Raw genomic sequence first — 24,029 nt, forward strand, 5'->3', positions numbered from 1 at the left:
TTTCAATTCAATTCAATTCAATTCTCTTTATTTGCCATCAATACAATTTACAATAAATTATTCAAGAAATTCATAGAAATAAAAATAAAACATAGCTTACAATCAAAACAAAAATTATAAATTAAATATATTTAAATCAAAATCTATTCATTAAGGCAACAACCCAGCAAGGAAAATCCTGTCCGCTGGGCGTTAAATATACATATATATTTTTACAGCTCACAATATTGTGAATGCTAATAAGTCTTGTGATAATTATTCAAATATTAGAAAATTTATTTATCCTAAGAAATTTATATTTATCCAGAGATATTGTATATATATTATTTTATGGGAATATACTTTATGTTTTATGTCAGCATACAAAATCTTAGAAGTTTTTATTATTTCCTAATTCATCTCGTGATATACAGTTTGAGCTGTCTTGGTACCAAGCAATATTCGTCTGCAGCAAATAAAATCAGTGAACCAATTAATATTGATCTTATTCAGAGCATTTATTACTTATCATCGTTTGATGATAGTCACACTATTCAGCCAGAAAAACCTTACTGATAAATATATTAATAAGTCGACAGTATATCATATAAGGATCCAGAGAACTTCAAGAACTGGCGTTGTAAGTTTCAAGGAATTTCAAGAGGGTAAATTGATGCATACTTATATTCATGACGAGCGTTTTAAAAATCAAATAGAAAAGTCATAGTTAGTCTTGATTGAATATATGGTTACTGATAATCAGTCACCAACTATCTTTTTAATTTCCTTATTGGTATTCTTCCAGAACTTCACGGAAGCAGCGGTAAGAATTATTGATCACCAGTCTTTGAACCCTAGGGTGATTCAATATATTTGGAGTATTCATGCAACTACTACTGAGCTAGAGCTGTGGTTTGAACCCAGCATTTTCGCGAGCCGGACGGCCTTAACATATTGCAAATTTATTTGCAAAATAGGGATTTTAGCAACCGCTACGGTATATATCAAATATACCACACCACATATGAATGGTTGGCAATTTACCACTTTACATAATGTCGCCCAACATGGATGGCAAAAATTTACCCCATTACATGATGTAAATAAATAAATAAAAAATGAATTATGCCTTTGCACAGCTGGGGAGGGTCCTGAGTGCTGGACACTGTCGTTCTGTCTACTATGCATATGTGCAGACATTGCTTGAGTATGGCATCTTGACGTGGGGCGGTGCCTCCTTGGGTGTCCTGCGTCCTGTAGCGGTCTCACATAGAGCACTTATTAAAACACTATTGGCCAAGAATCATAGATATCCAACACATTTACTTTTCCAAGAATTTCCTGTCTTAAATATAAAACAATTATTCATAAAAAATGTACTTGTCTTTATAAAAAAGTAACTTTGTCTTCAATGAAATTCAACATTATTATCCCACTAGAAACAGATTGCATATAAATATTCAATTCACCCGTTTAAATAATTTAATTCAACTTGGAAACTGTTTTCATTTAGCCCATTGGCTCTACCGTAATGTACCGGCCGAGATTTCAACTACTGAGGGGGTTAGCGTTGCCGTCTACAAGCGGAGAGTGAGCAGGTGGCTGCTCTGGATCGGTTCAGATGCTGCGGAGGCTCTTCTACATTCTCCATATACATGAATATTTCTAGTTCTGAACACAAAATACTATTCAAATATTACACACAGTACCACGCTAATGAAGCTGTATTACTCCCAGCTCAGCCCTTTAACCGCTGTCGAGCTGACACTTTTATTTTATTTATTTATTGTTTTTTTTCTATCTTTGGTTTTGAAATTTATTATTATAATAAACTCTCTTATTATTATTTCAAATTTATTTATTATTCATAGTTTGTAATTTATTTCATTATTGCTAGTGTTTGCTTTCTGTCTGATAATTTGCGACTCCTCCCTGCACACGAACAAATCATCCAGGCAGGGAGAATTTATTCATGTAATTTATAACACTTTTATATTTTGTGAATATGTAATATTTTATGAATAAACTAATTTGAATTTGAATTTGTTCTACAAATCGAATCCGTTGGCCAAAGAAATTGACTCGTTCGTCCTTCTTGAAAATATAACATGATACAATTGAAAGTGGATAAGAAAATAATTTAGTAAATTTTAATTTACCAATTTCATGTTTGTGATGATAATAAAATTTATTGTAAAAATATATTTTCTTTGAATAACAATTTTCTCATCTCAATTTGAATTGGCATGATGACAATAATAATTTCAAATTTTCTATTTCTTGGAATAACTTTAAATCGCTATATTAAGCAATAAACAAGTAGTCAAAGACTAGAAATTACGAGTTCTTCAGCGAGGGGCTAATCAGTTCATATAGATTTTATGAGAATAGATTTGACAGAAGTTCGTTTCCCATTAAGAATGAAGAATACATGATCATAGAATAAAAGTAGATTTTTGGATCTTAAAATAATCAAAAGAAGATTATTATCATGGTACAAATAATTATTGGTTTAGTGATCAATTATTTTCTCGTTAGAAGAATGTATTCCCTTGAAATAAATGCAGATGTATGACTAAACAAGACTACATTTATATGAACTATGGATGGTTCTTGTTTCCTCAATTAAATGCATGAAATGTACACGACTGAGACTATCACTTACTTTTAGAGACTCATCATGAATACTCTTTTACTGGTAGATAACTGTTGATAATAAATAATGACTGATGATAAATGGTCAATGATAGATTATATTATAAATCTATGAGTTTAATGAGAATCTTATAATCAAAGTACCTGAAATTTGCATAGAAAATAGTTGACTTGAACTTAGAAACTATCAGTCAGAATTGAGTTGTTTGGACCTTTTAGAATGCATGAACTTCAACTCACATGGAATGAATGGAGTGATTAGATATGAAGCGTTTTCCAAGTTCATATTGTTACCACAACTGGAAGAGATAGAGAGTGATAGAGCATGAGAGAGAGAGAGGGACTGAGTGTGAGGGAGAGTGAGGGTGGCCTGTACAAGGTGTGCTGTCGAACGGACAAGTGCACAAAGGGGAGTCACTACACAGTGCAGCATGCATCGTGACATGTTTGATGATAACCGAGGATGATGACCGCATCGCGCCATTACCATGATCATGTCGGCTCCTTTGACGCGGTCTCCGAGTTCATATCACGACTCCTGGTGGATGGGCATTGATGTGTCAATGGAATTTCATATGTGTGCATGGGATTCACAGAATCTGTGATATTCGTATCAACAATTCACTTCATTTGATGTCGGATGATAGGGCCTGAGGAATGAATTCCATATCGCAATCTATTCATCCAGATTGGATATTGATCTCCTGACCATATCTCATAATACAGCTTGATGATCTCTGTCAAAATAAGTTCAATAGGAAATGCATCCTTCTTGTTAGATTGTATCAGAATTTGTTGAGAAATGTTGAAACATCTTCATAATAATTCTCTATGATGAGGAATAGAGCAATCAAATGATGCAGAATCAAACAGATGTGCTTTGTGATAGTGATATTTATGAAATAGTGATAGTGGTATTAATGATTCTGTAATAGTGGTAACCTCAGTTCCAAGGGGAACTAATAACTTTCAGTGGCTCGTCAAAAGATGTTTTTTCATAATTATTTGGCACTTGGCTTTAGATACTAATAAAACATTCTACAGGATGAAAAAAGGGGTTTTTCTTGTACTCCATAAAGTTCAAATTTTAAAAGCAAACTATTTTGGTGTGAAACTTTTCGAATAGTTACTAACAGTGGAATTATATTTATGTTCACTGATCGTCAAATCAATCTTCATGAGACTAATCCATTTTCTAATTTTCTATTCTCTATTAGCTAAAGAAGAATTGTACCATATGGATATTTGGAAGTAAGTAACACTATTTCAGCATCGTCCAGGCATTTGTATAGTTTTGAGAGGAGCTGGATTATTAAAATGATATAAAATGATATTGTAGTCCTTGGGCGACTGGAGAGCATTATTCATTTATAGAATAGTATATTCAATATAATAATGGTATCACATATCATATCATGTCAGCAGCGTTAATCGAATAGAATCTTACATCTTACATAACAATATCGTCATATATATGGGAGAAGAAAAATGAAGATGACAGCACAGAAGATCGAATTCAGGGAATTATTAACAACGATATTCTTCAGCAATCCCAAAGGAACGCTTACTGTCTCAGCAGACTCGTTCTCTCTCTAACGCGTCTGCAGTATGATATGAGAGCAGGATAAAGGCAGTTGAGGGTCCCCACAGTCCTCTTCAGATGATCTTTGGTGAATTTATTGGCCATTCTGCACGGCCAGATAAGCAGAGCACGCATTGGCTTTGTTGCCTATTAGAAGACCCAGTTTACTGAATTAGTCCATGCCCACTACTGTTTCATCTGCTCTACTCTCAACGCACACGTTAGAAGATTAACTTCAACGTCACGTGATTCATATACATTTTATATATATTGACAATGTACAAATGCACAATTTTATTGATACACAATTAATTAAAATCATGATTATCGAATTATCAGTTTCCAATCATGAAATTTAAAGAGGACAACCTTAGAATTCAAAATATAGCACATTTAGAAAAGGTATAATAAAATGATGCATTCATGCAAATGCACCGTATGCAATGTTTCTCAAAGGTTTAACTCCATACACAGATTCCTTGCTTAATACTTTCACAATTATGATTCTATTCTAAATGATTGAATAATAATTGATAACATTATCACCTTTTTTATTAAGTAAGTTCCTTTTTTAATTTTTCTTTGATCGTAGAAACTCTGCTTGAATAATATGTGTATTTTCATACAATGTTTAAAACCCACATTCTGTAATTCATGATTCGAATATATTTGATAACCATAAACATTGTAGGAATGATAATCCATTCCATGTATCATAGCTAAATGATCCACACAATGTCATGATCAAACCATTTCAAAGACCCAACCCAGAGGGTCACTAGTAAATAACTGAGAGTACAGTCAGTTCGGATCTCACCTAGAACTTCAAGCGTACTTATCGTTCATTATTCCAATACACGAGCACAAGAGTGATACCTATAGACCTATCAACTATTGGAAGAGAGAAGGTAAAAGTTTCCTGTGATATAAATGATTCTAATAATTTATTTAAGACAAAAAACTTGCTCACCCATATTTTCATTTTCCAATTTCGAGATAGTGGCTGTGCAATAATAATTTACAGTTCGATTAATTCTCTAGGGGAACTGAATGAAATGTAACTAGAACAAAAATAAGCTAAGTGAAAGGAATTGCTTGTTCGTCTCGCAGAGCGAATTGAATAGAACATCTCTGTGGAGTACATGTGAATGGGAATGGGAGGGGGGGTTAGACTCTTGGGGAAGAATCTACGAATTGTTGGAAGGGTTGAGGAGGGTTCTCGAGAGTGGGGTAGTAGCACTAATTCTCTTCTTGTAGGAATTTTCGTGCCGTTGTAATTCACTCTCTTTCTCTCGTAACTTCTTGTTCTATATTCTTCTTCTCTTTCGCCTTGCACTTCTTCCTCTTCTCCTTTCCTCTCTCCCAGTCTTCTTCGCTTCTGATCTGAATAATTCCTCTAGACAATAGCGAGCCGGAGCAAAATGAAAGTGATGTTTGTCGGCCATATTATCAAGTCGAGAGCTCTGTTTCCCACTCAAGTAATTGAAGACGATATGAGAATGGAGTAGGATGAGTGGAGGAGGAGGTGGAGGAGGGAGGAGGGCGAGGATGATCAACACGGAGGATAGCAGAGCGCACCACTCAAACTAATAAGGTGAAAAATGATGCCGTTCTGCAGGCTATTCTTCTCTACATGATGCTCCAGTAATCACTTTTTTCGCGAAAAACGTCTGCTGCTGTGCTTTTATTCGCCATAATGGAGATTTAAGATTCGAGTTGACGGATTTAGGATAATAATTGTTATTAGGGGAGTGACAGCAGCTTAATAAATAAGAACAGCTTATAGTCTTTTTATCCTGATTTGCGATTCTGGAATTCTCTCTAGAACAAAGCTCCATTGTATTGCTATCAACAAAGTTTTGAAAACAATCTCAAATGTCACAGTCTGGAGCACCATAGTTTCTTGTGAAAATGGTTTTTAATTCACCTGTTAATTTTGTGTTCTATTTGACAGATAAATTTATATTTCAATTTTGTTAGTTCATCAATAAGAAATCCTCTTGAGCTCAGCTCTCAGTTTTTATGGATAATTGATTAGATTGAAAAGTAGAAAAAATGTAACATATCACGGCTCAATCTTTTTAGAACACTGTGAAAATCTAGAACTCAAATTATCGCTTCTTGAATAAGCTCGAGACAACATTTTGGAGGACAGTGTTAAGTATAGTTGTAGTATAGAGATGTAAGTATGTAAGTATGTAAGTATAGAGACAGTGTATAGTTGATAAGTTAACATACACATCATTATTAAGTTGAACTTCAACTGATTCATTGAAATGCGAACATCCCACATTACGTTAAAATTCACCTATTATTGGTAGTTTCAACTTGGATTGTTGAATTGACCATCTTTTGTACGATCGTTATTGGAATGTTGTCTGACACCTTACAATACTAGCATACATTATAAGTACTTTCTGTTAAATTTGAATCAGATTTCGATTTCCAGATTGGAAAATGCCATCATATTGTCAATACGTCATTCTCGTATGCATTCATACACAAATGCATTTGTGCTCTCGTCAAATCTATCTAATGAAGTAATGAATATATCCCGTTTCGCTTTTGACATGTCTGATGCAAGCGTTTTTGAGAGAGATCTGAATTCGATGATTTAACAGAATATGAGTGAATAACGTAATGGGAAATGAATCACGAGTATTCTCATCCGAAAAACCGCTACAGACAGTGACGAACGCAACCATCAAAACCAAGCTGGATATGTTGTGAAAATATTCTCCCAATCTCTCTTGATAACAGTTCGAAATTTATATTGAATTTGAATTAGAAGCTTGTCACAAACAGATAGAGTTCGAATATAGCCGGAAAATTTCAGTTGAATTTATTCTGTTTTGATAGCGATTCGATTAATGGAATCCCGTCATACATTATTTTTCTGTTCAGGGATTGTAGAGTTGGACGGACCCATCAACCTTGAAGATAAGCGGGAATCTCTCAGCTTCGTTCTGCCATCGCTAACCTGTGATGACTGGGTACCGGCTATTCCATTTTTTCATCTCGATTTTCGAGAACTAGCGAGAATTTATTTCTTGTGCACGTTTTGGAAGGGAATCGATCTGCACCTGTCCATCAATCATTCATGCATCCTCTCCTGGACATTCTGTATATATATCATTTCCGTTTCATTCACCTCTGCGATCGTTTATAGCCGGCGTCAGCCAGAAAGTGACGGAAATATTATTGTAATAATTCATGGTTTGCCATTCTTCATGTTTGAAGGACAAAACTTATTTCAACTCGAAGTTTCGCGTTCGAAACTTGAATATATGAACTTGAACACGTTGACTTGAGAGAGCATATATTTTTATTTTTACAATCATAATTTGACTAAACACAATATGAATCAATAATGATCATTGTTGAATTGACTAAACACTCAATTGATTATCGAAGTTTATTGAAATTCATATTTTGGTCCAACTCCAGGCTAAAAAAGAAGACACTAATTTAACGGAATAAGTTGTTATTCTCATTTTTTAGTTCATGGACAGTCATCAATTGATATTGTCTATAACGTATCAATTGAACGTTACCGGAATGTATCACCACTAAACTGGACAGTTAACAAGTAGTTTTATTTCAACGATGATCAAAGTTTTTCTCTCAATAATTCCACTAGACTATTATTAAGTTGAACTTCAACTGATTCATTGAAATGCGAACCCCCCACATTACGTTAAAATTTACCTACTAAACATTATACAAGCTACATCGATAGATTCGACTGAAATATAGCCATTCTATATAACTCGAATAAATGTAGCATTGATGTAGCAAATGTGAAATTGTTCGGAGCTCCAAGATTCACAAGATAGAATTGTTTTATGTTGAACCTTCTTCAATCTTCCATCTGCGCCATTCTGTTTATCTATCCAATCGGCTGTGGTTGTTTGAAACGCAGTAACTTCTCATCGAGCATCACCAACAATATTTATTTCCATCAAATGCGCATGGGCCTACAGTGTCATAACGAAATTTAGCTCGTAACATAATTATTACGAGTATATGATTTAAGGCAAGACAGATGTAAATAAATTGTATTTATTCAAGATAAACGTATATTGGTAGAGGTATATTTGCTTAGTCTACATTCGGATGATTTTAACCGTTCTCCCATGCTTTTCCAATTGCTCCCATCCAAACCAATAAACTAATGTTCTATTTTTTGTACTTTAGTACAGTTATATGTCCCATGAAACAGATTTCTCTCTGTTTCGATCCAATTTCCCTTATCTCAGCAATTACTGAATTCAAAATTTCGAGTTCTCACCAAAAATAAATCGGTAGGAGGGGAATAGGATAATGAAAATACCATTATCTCTTAGTTTTTGAGAATTGAGAGAAAATATTCAATTGGTGGTTGCAAGGTATAAGAGACCAAAATTGATAACCAATCAATCATACAGTAAACACCAGAAATTTTCATAAACCAACATTCACTGTTATCTTCAAATTCCACTTGAATGTCGAAATCCCTCCGCGGTTACACTGCTAATAAAACTTCTATGAGAAAAGTTCATATTGTCGTTTTCACATCAGTTCCCTCGAAAGAGGAGGAGGAGGAATAGGAAATTTGTAAGTGTGAGTGAGAAAACCGAAAAAGAACAAGTGAAGAGAGACTGAGCGAGACAAATGTGCGGGCTACGCAGAAGTAGAATACATTAAGAAAAGAAAACTTTTTCATTCAAGTCTTCATTTTTTAAATTGAGTTTGCTCTCTGTGTAGCTGTGTGTCCGTCCGCTTTACAAAATTGTAAAGTGTTTCCCCCGTCGCTTTTGTTTCTTCTATCCCGCTGCTTAGCCCTGAGAAATCGTTTGGGGATGCTGGGAAAAGACTATGCAGATGAGTGGATGGGACGAGTGGGATGGGTTGCAAAAAGGAGAAGAACATAAAGAAGAGAAAGACTCTGGAGGAGAAAAAAGGGGGGTGAGACGCTAGAGAAGAATTTGATAGGAGAGGAAGGAAGAAATACAGCGGAACGGAAATTTCTTCTTGAATAGAATTAGCGCCTCTTCTCTCGCAGCCTTTCATTTACTCAGTTTCCCTCTCTTTTACTCCTTTTCACTTTTACCCCTCTTTTTACTCACTCTTTCTCTCTCAGTTTGAAGACTGTCCGTTTTCAAACGTCTCTACAGCATCGAGGAGAGAGACAAAAAACCAAGAAAATGTGCAGGATAAACTATGAATAAGAAAGAGACAGAGAGTGTGTAAGGAAATAAAATATCTCGGGAGTTCTTCCCAATGTTCAAATCAGATTGTAAGATTACCGGGGAGGGGCCGAGCGCTTTCTTGCTCCGACCTGCTCGCGAAATTATCACTCTCCAAGATTCATCATTGTTTTTTCTTTATTTTATTTCCCTTTCATTCTGCTGTCGAAAACAATGAACTTGTTTTTGTGAAGAATTTTCGGTATTTCTTCTATTCAAATTCATAGCAAGATTGCGAGCTGGTCTGAAGTGTCTCTTGGATGAAAAACAATAATTTCAAAATACTGACTAGTGCATTGAACTAAAAATCCACAGTGGATGAGAGGATTCCAATAATATTTGAGTGGATTTTATTTCGAGTGCTCTAATTTAAAACGATTGTGATGCTTCAAAGATTGTGGTGATCGAGAAAGTAGACTCGTAGTTAGCGAGATTTACAACAACAGACGATCAACTAAGAAACTAAACAAAGATTCACGCTGTAGTATATTAGATTTGAATTATATAATTCTAATTCTACATTATTGAAAATGAAGATGATATTGGCTTATGATTTAGTTTAATCCTCAGTTTCATCTAGAATACACGATGAAATTATTTTGAAATTATGAATGCATTTCTAATAACCAATCCAGAATGGTACTAATTAAAGATAACAAATCAGGATTTCAAATAATTGTATGCTATTGAATAGAGTCTCTTAAAAAATCGAAATAGTTCTTTCTTCAGAAACTGCAACTTGTTTGAAAAATAGGACAACACTTTTTCTATTCACGTATATTTATTTTTCTCTTGTACTCAAGCTTACAACGTTTGCAAGGAATTTATTGTAGCATTATTGCAATATAGTGAGGTCCATGTTATAATGTCAGAGGAGAAGTAGTACTACAGCGTTGCCGATTCTCTGCGTTATCACTGCCTGATTATTTCATAATTGTATAAAGAGGCTTGAAAATCTTAGGAAATAGAAAATTGAAAATCTACATTAAAATGTGATGGTTTTCTATTCCAGACACTACTTTTCAAAAGTGCTGCTTGGACTGATTCCAATTAAGAAAATAACAATTTCCATAGAACGACTGAATTAAATGGATGGAAAGTTTTGAGTTTTCCAATTATTATATTCGAGATAGAAATGTTATTTTCAAACGAAAAAAATCTGCCGCTAAAAGAGCATTTCTGGTTCAAGGAGACTCAACCATTTATACTTGATAAAGAGATTGAGAAATCAAAGTTATCAAAATAAAATGCTTGAGAAATCTGTATGTCACGTCACTACTTCCCAAACTTTTCCATGATACATTCTGATAGTGGAATATGATGATGAATTTGTGATGGCAGTGTAGGTCAGGCCGTGGTTCATAGAGATTAATTATTAGTCATCTGTACAAACAGGAAATCAATATGCTGCAACGAAAACAATGCCGGTGTCACTTGTAATTTTGTCTGTTAGATTGAATTGTAGAATTTATTATTCTAACTGAACACAATACGAATTTGAAACAGAGGCGACCCGTTTTGCATTCTGGCAATTTATCACTTCATTTTACTTTGTAATTGCGCAACTCTCGTATACGAAGCGTGGTAGTTGAAATGTAATATAGCTCATTATGGATGAATTTATGATTAGGCTTCTCTAGCAGAAATGAACTGTATGAATTGATGTTGTTTCGTGTGGTATACGAGAGGAGAAATATTGTAATAAACGTTTCGCATCATACCAAACAAATTAGGATACTAATTAATATTTATATCGTACTGATGATTCCGTACGCATGGAAATTGCTGTTCCACTAGAGTGAGCAGGCTATTTTGGATGACCCTAATTTTGTTTTCAATACTATTATTTGGAATGGAAAGTATATCTAATAAGTGTGCTTGAAGAGTGTTCAATGAGTCGAATCCCTGAAGGGCCTAACCGAAGAGCAACAATGTACGGTATTTTCTTGATAAGTGATTAATTTATTATCAAATATTGTGGAAGAATTAATAACGTTGATGTTAATTTCAATAGTATGTTCATTCCTCATACACGTATACACCTGTTTGTTCCACAGTTCGGGCGGTCCACCTCTCCTTCTTTTTCCAGGTGGATCCCAATTCAGTATCTTTTTGGGCCACCTCTCATCTCTCATCCTCTGTGCATGTCCTAACCATACAAGGCGCTTCTTTTCAATCTGCTCCACTGTTGTGTCCAGTTTCCCTATTCTGTTCCTTATCTCCGTATTCCTCACTCGATCCATCCTTGAAACACAACAACACCGGCGTAAGAAATCCATTTCCACAGCATTTATCCTTTGAGTGTCTCGTTTTGTTAATTCCCATGTTTCAGAGCCATAGAGCAATATACTCTGTACAATTGAATGATACATTTTTATTTTTGTGGGATTTGTAATATTTTTGGACCAAAGTATGGAATTTGATGTTTGTGTTGCCTGCCTAGCCTGTCCAATTCTACTTGTGATCTCTCTTTTGGAATTGCTCTCTGATTATATAATACTGCCCAGGTATTTATATTCAACACATTGCATCACCTTATGATCTTTATGATCTCCAACTTGTAGATCCTTAGCTGTACCTCCTGAGACTAGGTATTTGGTCTTCTTGAAATATATTTTTATTCCATCTCCTTCATAAGAATGAGCAAGCTTCCTGATCATGTAATGAATATCATGTTCATCACCAGCCATTATTACTTGATCATCAGCGAACAAGAGTGAGTACATATATTCGTGATTTATTGGGATACCCATACATTTACATTTTCTTTTCCATTCTTGTAATATATAGTACTTGTATAGTATATTGTAGTTTTTAATCTTGTCAAGAAAAGCCTCAGGACGTATGTTACCATCACGTAATGTTTTACAAAACATATACAGATATTTTAATGAATAGATAGTTTTCCATTTAATTTTATTTTTTTAGGATCCTTCACGAGTCTTTTGAGATATTGGTTAAGAGATTCGCAGTTTTTGTCTCTGAAATTTATCATTAACTTATTAAGGCTACCTCTGCTGTTAACCATTTCATAGCTCATTACAAATGTAAAAGAATTGGAGTAAATTATGCTAAGCTAAACTTGACTATGAGCAAGTGAGTTCATAATCCATGGTTCAACCAACTCCTCTCTCACTTATTTAACCCAGCTGCTCGCAAAACACTCTCATATTCAAATGCAATTACAAACTATGTATATGTAATGTTTCCGACAATGAAGCCTACCGCTGAAGCCTAGATAAATACGGAGCGGTTGGTCAGTGGATGGTGCACAGTTGCTAGAATAATTGAAAAAACTGAAACGATTCATTTTCCAGTTATAAAGCTGGAAAGATTTTGTCTCGTTGCATAGAAAAATGTACTCTTTGAACTTGAGAAGGACAGGAAAGCGAGCGGTAGAGAAAAACACGAAGAGAAAGTAAGAAAAAGAGGAAGAAGATAGTAGTGGAGCTAGAGAATTAGAATGGGAAAATTCGGAGAAGATGAGATGCAGCATGTGTAGTATTTAGGAATAGAGAAGATTGGAAGAAGAGGAAGAGGAAGTCAGAGAACAGAATGATGGTGAGAAGAAGAGAAGAAGGGAAGCAGAAGAGAGCAAATGAAGAATAAGAACTGAATTTTTTGGAGAATAGAAATATAAACCAAGAGCTTGTTGAATAACAGAAAACGGCTCGAATTCTCTAGAATTGAACATATTATTATGATGTCCTTTTTTAAACTAGTGAGCCTCTGAGCTTGAGAAATCGCTAAATATGCCGCGGGTATTATTTCAGCTGCTACATTAGAAGCAATAGAACGTCATGAGAAACAGTTCAAATTGCATGCAATTGAGTTATTATTGCATGCAATTGATAATCCATCTGATTTGTGATCTGACAGCTGATTTGTGAGTCGTGATGATAAATATTACTACAAAGTTTGCTCATGCTCTCTCAATGTTATTCTTTTAAATCATCACAGAGAATGAAGGAGTGTGTCAGTTTCATCGGCCAACGAACTCGAACTATCTAATGATTCAAAGAATGTGTATTAATAATTTGAATTTGATGGAAGTACTGTATTACTCGTAAGTTATTGCCGAACATACAACGAAACCCACCACCGGACAACGATTGGAGCCTCAAGAAAAATGTAGGAACTCGCTACGTTCGTTGAAAAATCTTCAATATCGAGCAAATTTTTGAATGATGGTTGGCTCAGTGCGATGGGATGAGGGCGGGTGTGATGGCGATGACAAACCAGATGAATAAGTTGCAGCGCTGTCCATGAGTGATGTTTGTGGGTGCTGCGCTCTAGCGGTGGAAATGGAACGGAAATTATGAGCAGTTGCGTTAAGGCTGAATTGTTGAAGAGTGGCCACTTGCCAATGCATTGCGTTACTGATAGGCACGCACGACTAAATCTGACGTCTCGACTTGCATTCAACTGAATGCTGTTGAATGTAAAGAGGCATGCCATTATTCAATTGAACGTTGTTGAACGTAATGAGGCATGCCAGGCTAGGCAAGGTGTAAGGAACCAGATGCATGCAATGTCAATGCATCAATATAAGTTTGAATAAGTTTATTCCATTGTATGCACTCGATATACATATTACTCGAATACAAACGCAGCATATTGGTGTGAAATACAAAAGTGGAAGTTTCATCCATAGAGGGGCCTTTCCTTAGTGAGCCAGTGTGAAGATATAGCTCACACTATAAGTAAGAGTACTGGATTGTAGAAGTGAGCAGAAAGAGGTTAATTTTGACAGATTCTGTACCAGAAACGTGTTCCAGTAACAAATTTCTGCCCCACAGTCGAAGCCTGGTAAATTGTAACAGTTCCAATTTGGAGAGCTCTCATTGGTCGATTGGATTGTTGTCTGCTTGCTTCTCTGCACAAGCGCAGGCATAACAACCTATCTTCTGCTTTCTCCACATCATTTTACAACCAACTCCAACCAAGATGTCAACTTACGACCAACAATATGATTTAAATGACACTGATAGTAATAAAATATTTCCATTTACAACATAGCCAACCTGGAACCTATACGATTCGTATTACGAAAGTATTACGATTCGTATTACCTATACGAAAGTATTCTTTGATCTGTTATAGCCAACATCTGTTATGGAATATTTGCGTGCACCAGCACCAGTTATTTGATTCAAATTTGTACTATTGCTTTTGAATCTTAAAATTAATGTGATAATTGGAATAACTATTATGATAATAATACACAAGAACGGCATTTATCAATTTACGCCACTTACTCTACAGATAAGATAAACGAACGCGCAACTCACTTTTTAAAAAGATTTATTTAATGAATAAAACACATACATAATGGCAGCATGACTATTGGTAACGGAATGACACGAGAAATAATCTTACAGAGGTTTAAATACTAGTACAAAGTGCTTACTCTACAGTTCCTAAATCTATTGTCTTTTATATATATAACTCCTCCCCCCTTAAGATGAAGGTGTCCTCACCTTCATAAGGGTAGCTGGGGTGTAAGAAATATTTTAGAGTTTTCTAAGTGAAATTGAACATTATCTAATTTCTTGTCTGGAATTACAAGTTTGTTATTGAATACATGAGAATGAAAAACTACATATAATATAATAAGTATTAAGCACGCCATTAATATATAAACTACATATTCTGATAAGTTGCTACTAACTACAAAATCTTCAAGAATCAGTAATGGCTCTAAATAAGTATTTGCCTTATGTATTTCTTCAAAAGTAAAATTAGTGATTATTTTATTTTCATAAGTCGGTACTTCAGTAGGATATAGAACATTACTTTCCCAAAATGTATAAGGTTTACTAAAATTTAATAATGCTTCATCTTTTTCAAGGGCTATTAGTTGTGTAGATTTTGGATATGTTACAATATTTCTTGAGCCGTGAACAATTGAACTCTTGCTGATGTTAAACATTAAATATTGGTTTATAATCGGAATATATTTAATAAAAGAACTATACCCTTTGATAACTAAAGTCCTACAGCTATTCAATTTCTTATCACTAACCAATTCTTCTACACACTTGTTAACAACTTGTGTGGCATTTCTACAATAATAATTATTATTCAATAACTGGCAATCGCCTTCATACAATTCATGGCCTTTAATAACTAATGATGGATCAACATGTATCGTAATTATTTCATTGTTCGTTTTTACAGGATAAGACAGCATAAAAAGTGTTTCGTACAAATTAGATTCAAGTGGCAATTCAATAAAATAAGAAATAATATCATTATGAATAGAACAATGAACACTTCCTAATTCCCATAGCACCTTAGGCTCATCGGATATCAATTGTAATTTAATAGCTCTGATGACACGCGCCATCTCGTCAAAAGTGAGGATGCTTGAATGAATTATGTTAAGTTTACAAAATTCCAAACTCGTTCCTATATCATCTATTCTATTGTGAATTATTGTTAGCGTGTCAAACAAAATATGATGCTGTTCATTCAGTTCTACAGAATCAAATTTACTGTTGACAGAATTAAAATAATTGTTAAGTTTCAAATTATTAGCGTGGATTACATCAATTCCATTGTTAAAGCGACTAATTAGATTTTTGTTGATTGAAACTTGATTCTTAAGATCATGTTCTAAACTAATTTCGTTGGAATGCACTTTTGTCAAAATTTCATCATATTTAGCTTTATCATCAGCATCCATATTTCCTGTTAACCAAGAAATAGCGGAACCTAATCCATTAAAAAGACCTCTTTTTATTCGAAATTTATTTAACAAAATATGATCGAATTTCATGGTAACTTGATCGAGATGTAATTGAAGTAATTTAATTTTTGTTTTATCGGTTTCTTTTCTATTTAACAATTGTATTGAATTTTTGAGTGTAGAAAGTTCATTTTGTAAAGCTGTAATGTTGATGTTATGCACGTAGGTGTAGGTTCTGTTAATGATGAAAGCATCCTGGATTCGGATGGGTACAACTCCTGCTGATCGTGAGAGGTCAGTCGTCTTGAATGCGTCTACTGGGGCCAGGTTGAGGGCTGCCAGGCTGACAATCAGGAGGGCGAAGTCTGCCAGTTTTAGACTTGTCTTGTGGCGGATCTTTGGGTTGTTTCGCCTTCGGCGGAGGTGTTCGTTCATCTGAAACAGAATTATCATTAGTTTTGTTCACTTTACGTGGTCGCTTAATGCGATTGGGATGAATCTTGAAGGGGCGTTTCTGGATCGCTCTTGAATTTGTCGCTAGATTGGTGTTCTTATCATATTTCACTTTGAAATATTTCGGCTTATTCTTCTTATTGAACGTCGTCTTGATGTACGGTTCATCCGGAATTTCAATCTCTTTTTCACGGTCTTGATTTACTTTTGTTGTTCTTGTCTCTTTCTCAGTTATTATTTTTCCTTTAACGAAATTGTGAATTGTTTTCAGTTTATCCAGATAATCATTCGTTCGTTCCTCTGTTACTAATGTATTAACCAAATCATTCATATATGGATTCTTCGAAACTCCATATGTAATCTCCATGGGTGTTAGTTTTAGATTGGAATTAAGCGTGTTGTTGAACGCTATCAGGGCTAATTTCATGTTTTCAAGTGTTGTCCTATTCTTGTTTTCCAATTGAAGAGCGTTGAGAAGTTCGATGAGGGTGGAATGCGCTCGTTCTAGAAGTCCTTGCGAATCAGGGTGGCCAGGCGTCACATAGTATGGTTCAATGTCATACAATTTGAAAAATTCTCGTAGGCTGTTATTATCGAATTCTCGTCCATTATCCATTTGTACTATTTGCGGAGTTGGAAAAGATGAAAGGTAGTCGAAAAGTATTTTCTGAATCTCGATTTGATTCAAACTTTCTAAGGGGTACGCTGCTAACCGTTTAGAAAAGCAATCTATTACCGTAAGAAATTTGATCTTATCGTACTGGAAAGTGTCTATCTGCAATTTTTCAAAAGGTTTGTGTGGTGTAGGAGCAACTTTATATTCTACTTGCACTGGGTTCCTATCATATTTTACTTTTAAACAAATTTGGCACTTATTAATGTAGGCTGTTATATCGCGAAGCATTGATGGCCAGTAGTAGGTTTTCCGAATATGATTGTAGCTTTCATTGATTCCTCGATGGCACGTTTTCCCGCGGTGGTAGTTAGCGACAATGTCCTTCTGTTCTTCTCCATCAGTAACATCCAGATTGATCTTCTTGTAGCGTTTCAGTTTGACTGTTTGAAACGAGTCCGTTATGATATTAACAAAACTTGTATACATCACTTCATAATCAAGCTCGAGAGCGCCTTTCTTGTAACAATATATACCGTATGTTGTGTTCGGTAGAAGATATTCTAGGCATTTGTTCTTGATTTCTTCCTTATCAAACGGGTTAAGTATGTAAAAAGTCAATCTTGTTTTGTCAAAAATTTTCTGAATTTTCAGAGGATCGTTACCTCTTTCTAATATCAACTGATTATGTTCTACATTCATGATTTTGTCTTCTTCCATTATTGCAACTTGACTATTCGAACTATCCTGAGAGTGAATTGTTACACCTATACTTGCGGCATCGTCATTATTAGTATCTTGATTTCCATTTCCACATTCACGAAGAAACTCGTCCAAAACAACTCGACTGAGATCCTCTAAATCATCATCTGGTTCGGGGTTGAGCATGTTAACAGGGTGACTTGGAATGCGAGATAAGCTGTCAGCCACGAAATTCGTCCGGCCTTTCACGTATTTGATGTCGAAATCAAATTCTTCTAAATAGAGTTTCCATCTAATTAGTTTCGAATTGGGTTCCTTGATATTGTGTAACCATTGTAAGGGTTTGTGGTCCGTTTGAATTAAAAATTTCCTTCCATACAGGTAAGGACGAAAGTGTTTGCATGCATAAACGATTGCTAGTAGTTCCTTCTCTATAGTTGATAAGTTTACTTCATGTTTATTTAGAGTACGGGATGCAAACGCGATTGGTAGGTCCTTCCCATCAAATATTTGAGAAAGAACAGCTCCCATTGCAAAGTTGCTCGCGTCACATGTGAGTATGAACTGACGAGAAAAATCAGGCAATTGTAGTATAGGTCCATTTTGTAACATAAGTTTCAATTTCTCAAATGCTGCTTGGAAGTCCTTATCGTGTGGATTGAATGGTTTTTCCTTACCTAAAACGGTGGTGAGTGGTTTTGCTATCTTTGCATAATCTCTAATCATTTTTCGGTAATATCCTGTAAGTCCTAAAAATTGTTTAACTTCTTTAGGAGTACGAGGTAAAGGAAAATTCTTCACTGCGTCTATTTTCATGGGGTTTGGTTGTATTCCGTTTTCTGAAATTATATGACCCAAGTACAACAGTTCGCGCTTGAAAAATTCTGTTTTATGAAGCTGGATTTTCAAGTTGTGTTCTTTTAATTTTTCAAATACTGATTTGAGGTGTTTCAAATGTTCAGTGAGGTTGTCAGAAAAAACAATAATATCGTCCATGTACACTAAAACATTGTCCATTTTCGCGAAAATCATGTCCATACACTTCTGGAAGAAACTGGGTGAATTCTTTAGTCCAAAGGGGAGGCGTAGAAATTCATAGTGGCCATTTTCAGTAGAAAAAGCTGTTTTCGGGATGGAGTCTGGGTGCAGTTCAATCTGGTGAAATCCTGATTCTAAGTCGATAGCAGAGAAATAAGTAGCACGTCCTATCTTTCCAAATAAGTCCTCAATGTTGGGCAAGGGATACTTATCATCTACAGTCTTGTTATTCAATTTTCGAAAATCTACAACCATTCTGATCTTTCGTTGTCCTGATGCATCCGCTTTCTTGGGTACGACCCAAATCGGGGAGTTGTAGGGAGAGTTTGAGTGTTGAATTATTTTGTTCCTTAAAAGTTTGTCTATTTCCAATCGAATATCTTCTCGGAAGATTTGGGGATGCCGGTAATTTTTCGTGTAAACTGGATTTTCATCTGTAGTAATTATCTTATGTTTCATTAAGTTCCTGCTACTTGATATCTCGTTTTCTAGTTTTACAATTTCAGGATACTGTATTACAAAACACATACTCATTCCCTGTGCTTTCTCCAACGGGAGTTTTCACAATAAAATCCTCTTTGTGACGAGTTACGCCAGGAGAGACTAGTGAAGGATGAACATAGTTCTTTGCAGATCCGGTATCGACGAGCCATTTCCTATCCTTCTGATCTACAAAGTAAGGAAGCGATTTATTAAGGATGTTTAAGTCGAATCGCTGGGTGGGTCCGTTGCATATTGGGGGCCTGACCCTAAAAAATGGTCGGTTAGTTTGTTCAGCGATTCAGTCAAAGTGTCAAGTTGAGATTGCATATTTTGAATCGGGTTCTGAGTGTACTCACTACTCTGGCAATCTAAGTGGTCTTCTTCCAGATAGTTGACTTCATATGGAGACTTATAATTCCTTAATTTTTGTACTGGATCCGTTCGCTGAGTGCGCATGGATACTGTGTTTGATGAGTTATTTATCGGAGTACTTGGTTTGAAATTACTGTTTTGTTGTTGTGGGAAACGTTGTTGGAAATTTTGTTGTTGTGGGAAGCGTTGTTGGAAATTTTGTTGTTGAAGATTTCTTTGTTGCTGAAAGTTTGGACTTGAAAAACTTTGTTGAAAGTTGTGAGGTTGGGAGCTACTTGGTGGCGAGTAGAAGCTCTGTTGTTGGAAGTGCGGTTGATAAAATCTCTCATTGTTTTGGAATCGACGTTGTCTGCTTTGAAAAAATTTTGGGTGTTTCTGTTTTGTCTGCTTTGTGATTGATAACTACTCTCATAGTTTGGGGTTCTAAATGTATTTGAAGCTTGAAAAAATCTGTTTTCAGTTCTGTTTAGGTTTAGTTGGTTCAGTACAATGCTGCAATCATTTATCAATTTGCTTCTGGCATCATCTAGATTTTGAATTTGAAGCACCTGCAAGTGGGATCCTAGCGTGGGATGGACTCCATGCACAAAGGTGTTCACTAGTGTTGCGTTAAGTTGATGTATTAAATTTGTTAGCAATTCTCCTGACACTCCATCTATTTTGTATTTTGTTATTACATGAGTACGTTTTTCTTCTAGTCTGTTTAGAAAGTCTATCGGGTGTTCCCTATTGAATGAGCACATTGCTGATATTTCTGCTATCAATTCTGGAACAGGCCTATTGTCTGCAAAGTTCTGTTTTAAGCTATTTATCAGTTCTGTTAGTGTTGAACAACTATTGTTGTAGGCTACAGCTTCCGCTGGTCCTTCTAGGTGGCACAAAGCTGTTTTAAAAAGAAGCCAATGATTACCTTCCTTTTCTACAATATGATCTGTACAATAAGCTCTCTGTAAATCTTCACAAGTTGAAATGAAATGAGGTAATTTGTAAGCTGTTCCATCGTATCTCGGTATGCACTTGAGAAGTTCATGTGGTAAGGGCTTGCTAGTTGCCATGGTAATATTAGAAAGAGTTTCTAACCTTGTTTCTTGATGGATGATCTCTGCGTTGACGGAAGGACTTACTGCAGTAGAGTCCTGATCCGGGTCTTCCTCCTCGTCCGACGATGGGCTGCGGAAAGTTCTGCAAGCGTCGTATCGGGTGATGTCTCGTCTGCTTGCCAGCGTGTAGTTGGAGTTGAGTTGTCCGTGTAGGGTTGTAGAACCACAGATAAAGAGTTGAAACTCACGTTTTTCGGCACTCGAGAACGTAGGTCGCGAAAAAGTTAATTGAACTTTTACCGAAAAAACTTCTGTAGTCCCTGTGCATCGGGCGCCAGATAAGATAAACGAACGCGCAACTCACTTTTTAAAAAGATTTATTTAATGAATAAAACACATACATAATGGCAGCATGACTATTGGTAACGGAATGACACGAGAAATAATCTTACAGAGGTTTAAATACTAGTACAAAGTGCTTACTCTACAGTTCCTAAATCTATTGTCTTTTATATATATAACTTACGACACTTTTTGGTGGAAATCAATTTCAAATGTGCTCGCCAAAAACTTGAACCGAAGATCTGAAGTGGTGCTCCATGGGAACGTGATGGAACAATTACGATTGGAACTGGAACAATTTACTGTTCCCAGAACGTACACAATGATGGTAATTTCAGGTTAAATGACTTTATAGCATACAAAACGTCAAAAAATCGATAAATTATGTATTTTTCTAAGTGATAGGAGCAACATCTCGAACCTCCGTTCACGCCTCCACCGCCTTCTTTTCACTAAGTTTCTACACAAAGGTTAGCCATGGAAAATGACCGACCATTTGGATAGTCAACCCCAGTAACAAGCAATCCGATAAAATCTACATGAGTCTCGAATTCTAATTATTCCAAATAATGAAAAAACTCACTAGAACTTACTGAACTGTTTGTTGAATTGATGTTTGAGCGTAGGTGTTAATGTATTATGTTGTAGTTTGTTTGTCTGTTTTATTCTATTACCTGGAGATGTCCTGTAATAATCAAGAGAAGGTACTGAGATGTCATCATGTTGTGTTGGGAGGTATAACGCTATCGCTAGGACAGCATATTATACGCTACTGCATTAATTGTACACCCATTGCATTGCGTTCAATAACTCACTGATTGTTATTGTTGATATGAGATGAGGTAAGAGGAGAGGCATGCCTGTTGTGAGGCAAGGCAACAGTATACGCCAATGCATTAATCCCAGGCGCAACGCAGCATACTGGCGGCAGCAGTATAGTAGCAAGTCATGATAAATGGGCATTTACTGCTGATGCTGTTGCTGCTTGCTAGCTTTAACGAGCCGCCTAGACAATCGATCACTTTGAAGGCAGACTACTTGAACGCTTGATTGATAGGTTGCCCAATGTTTGCTTTTCCCACTTTTTCTCCCGTTGCCACTGAAATGATCTCTGAGCCACTGAGGAGGATCAGTGATCATTGGAGGAGCAGAGCCCACTCGTCAATACCTCTCCGCCATCTCTAGTGAAAAGAAGCTTATCTCTACCTACGCACATTGTAATATCGTTCCTCATTAAATACTTATGTCATGACTCTCACTCCCTCTATTTCCTCATATTACATCTTGTCCTTCTACAGACCTTCTCTCTCACGTCGCAACATTATCCTCCTAATTAATCAATCAATCAATTGTTCTTATAGCTGAAGAAGCTTCTGTAAACACGCCAACTAAAGACAACTGAAGTCAGTCAGTCAGCCAATTATCATCATCATCACCATTATCAGCAGTAGAATGATCATCGTCATGATACACGATCCAATTTAGCACACGTCAAAAGCACACAGCAGCGCTCACTAGATGCAATGTGCCAAACCATATGTCGAGCGGGTAGATTGTTGAATGTGCTGTAGGGATAGATACTCGATCAAAATTGATGAGGTGAGCTAGACTCCTCATGTGCGCATCCTATACTGTTGAGAAATACATTCTGGACTTTTCAGTGATATGCTAGGAGATTGAAAATGTCATGTTTTGATAGTAGAGAGTGATTTTCATCATATTCCTTACAAAATTGGTTGAATAAAGTAGGCTAAGGAGTATTCACTCATATTTGAACTTATTACTGTAGCGAATATAAGTCGTACCCTATGAGCTATTCATAAACATAGATACAATTTTTAGTATCATATATTGGACTGCAATTTTTTGTGATTATTAAAGAGTGTTACAACCTTATTTAGATTATTTTATTATGAGAATTGGGGATGAAACAGTATTGAGTTTATTCTGTTGAATCTCTGCCAATCATTAATTTATTTGATGTTGTGATTGTGTAAATGAGATAAATTGATTATCATTTGATTAACATTTCTGAATGAGCATCGTGAGTATTTAATAAATTTGTAATACTGAATCTTCTTCTCTATTCATGAGATCATCAACAGGATCGAAAATACCATTTTCGCCACACTGCACAGAAAGCAGCTGTTTTCCAGTCCCTACGTAGATCTGAGAGACATTGTTTGCAGATGACTCTCGTCTGACGTCAGAACAGATTTCTTTCCGGTCTAGGCCGGAAAGAGTACCCTTTCCAGCCGCTAACATGGAACTAAGAAAGGTGATCAAAAAACAGCTGATCAAAAAACTTTTCATTATATGTGTTCATTATTCAATAATTGAAACATTTATGATAATATCATGTTATTTTCATTTGAAAGAAAAAAAAGTATAAACTCAACCTCCCACATAATTGAACATCATCTTTTAGGTTATTTAGACAAATCAGAATAAAAAATTAAAATACTTGGACAATTTCCCAATATTCAGATTACCTCAGATTTGCTAGAGCTATCACCTTCCACTTCTGCTTTCGGAAGTGCTTAGTAAACAACTATTATTGAACTGTTTATTTTTGTGTGTGGCGAAAAATAGCGTTCGCACCACGGGGCAAAAATGTTTATCTGGCTCTCAATCTTTTCTAGTCCTCGGCTCACGGCCTCGGACTTGAAAACCGATTTCGAGCCGGAAAATCTCATTTTCTGCTCTAGGTGTGAAATATACTATTATTTTTAGAAAATCACGGGACAATTCGATAAATAAGAATCTACTGCTTAATCATTATATGCTGTTCTTATTTCATGCTGTACACATTATTCTTATTAGATTAGGTGAAACTATCATAATTTTGTAA

The 24,029-nt window shown here is 35.6% G+C and overlaps 1 protein-coding gene across 1 annotated transcript in view; it reads left to right on the forward strand.

Annotated features, from left to right (window-relative positions):
* LOC111054122 (Down syndrome cell adhesion molecule-like protein Dscam2) overlaps positions 1-24,029 on the forward strand; it is a 204,423-nt gene that overhangs the window by 14,741 nt on the left and 165,653 nt on the right. The gene's annotated exons all lie outside the window — the stretch shown is intronic.

The sequence above is a fragment of the Nilaparvata lugens genome, chromosome 2 (assembly GCF_014356525.2).
Source record: "Nilaparvata lugens isolate BPH chromosome 2, ASM1435652v1, whole genome shotgun sequence".
Classification (NCBI taxonomy): domain Eukaryota; kingdom Metazoa; phylum Arthropoda; class Insecta; order Hemiptera; family Delphacidae; genus Nilaparvata; species Nilaparvata lugens.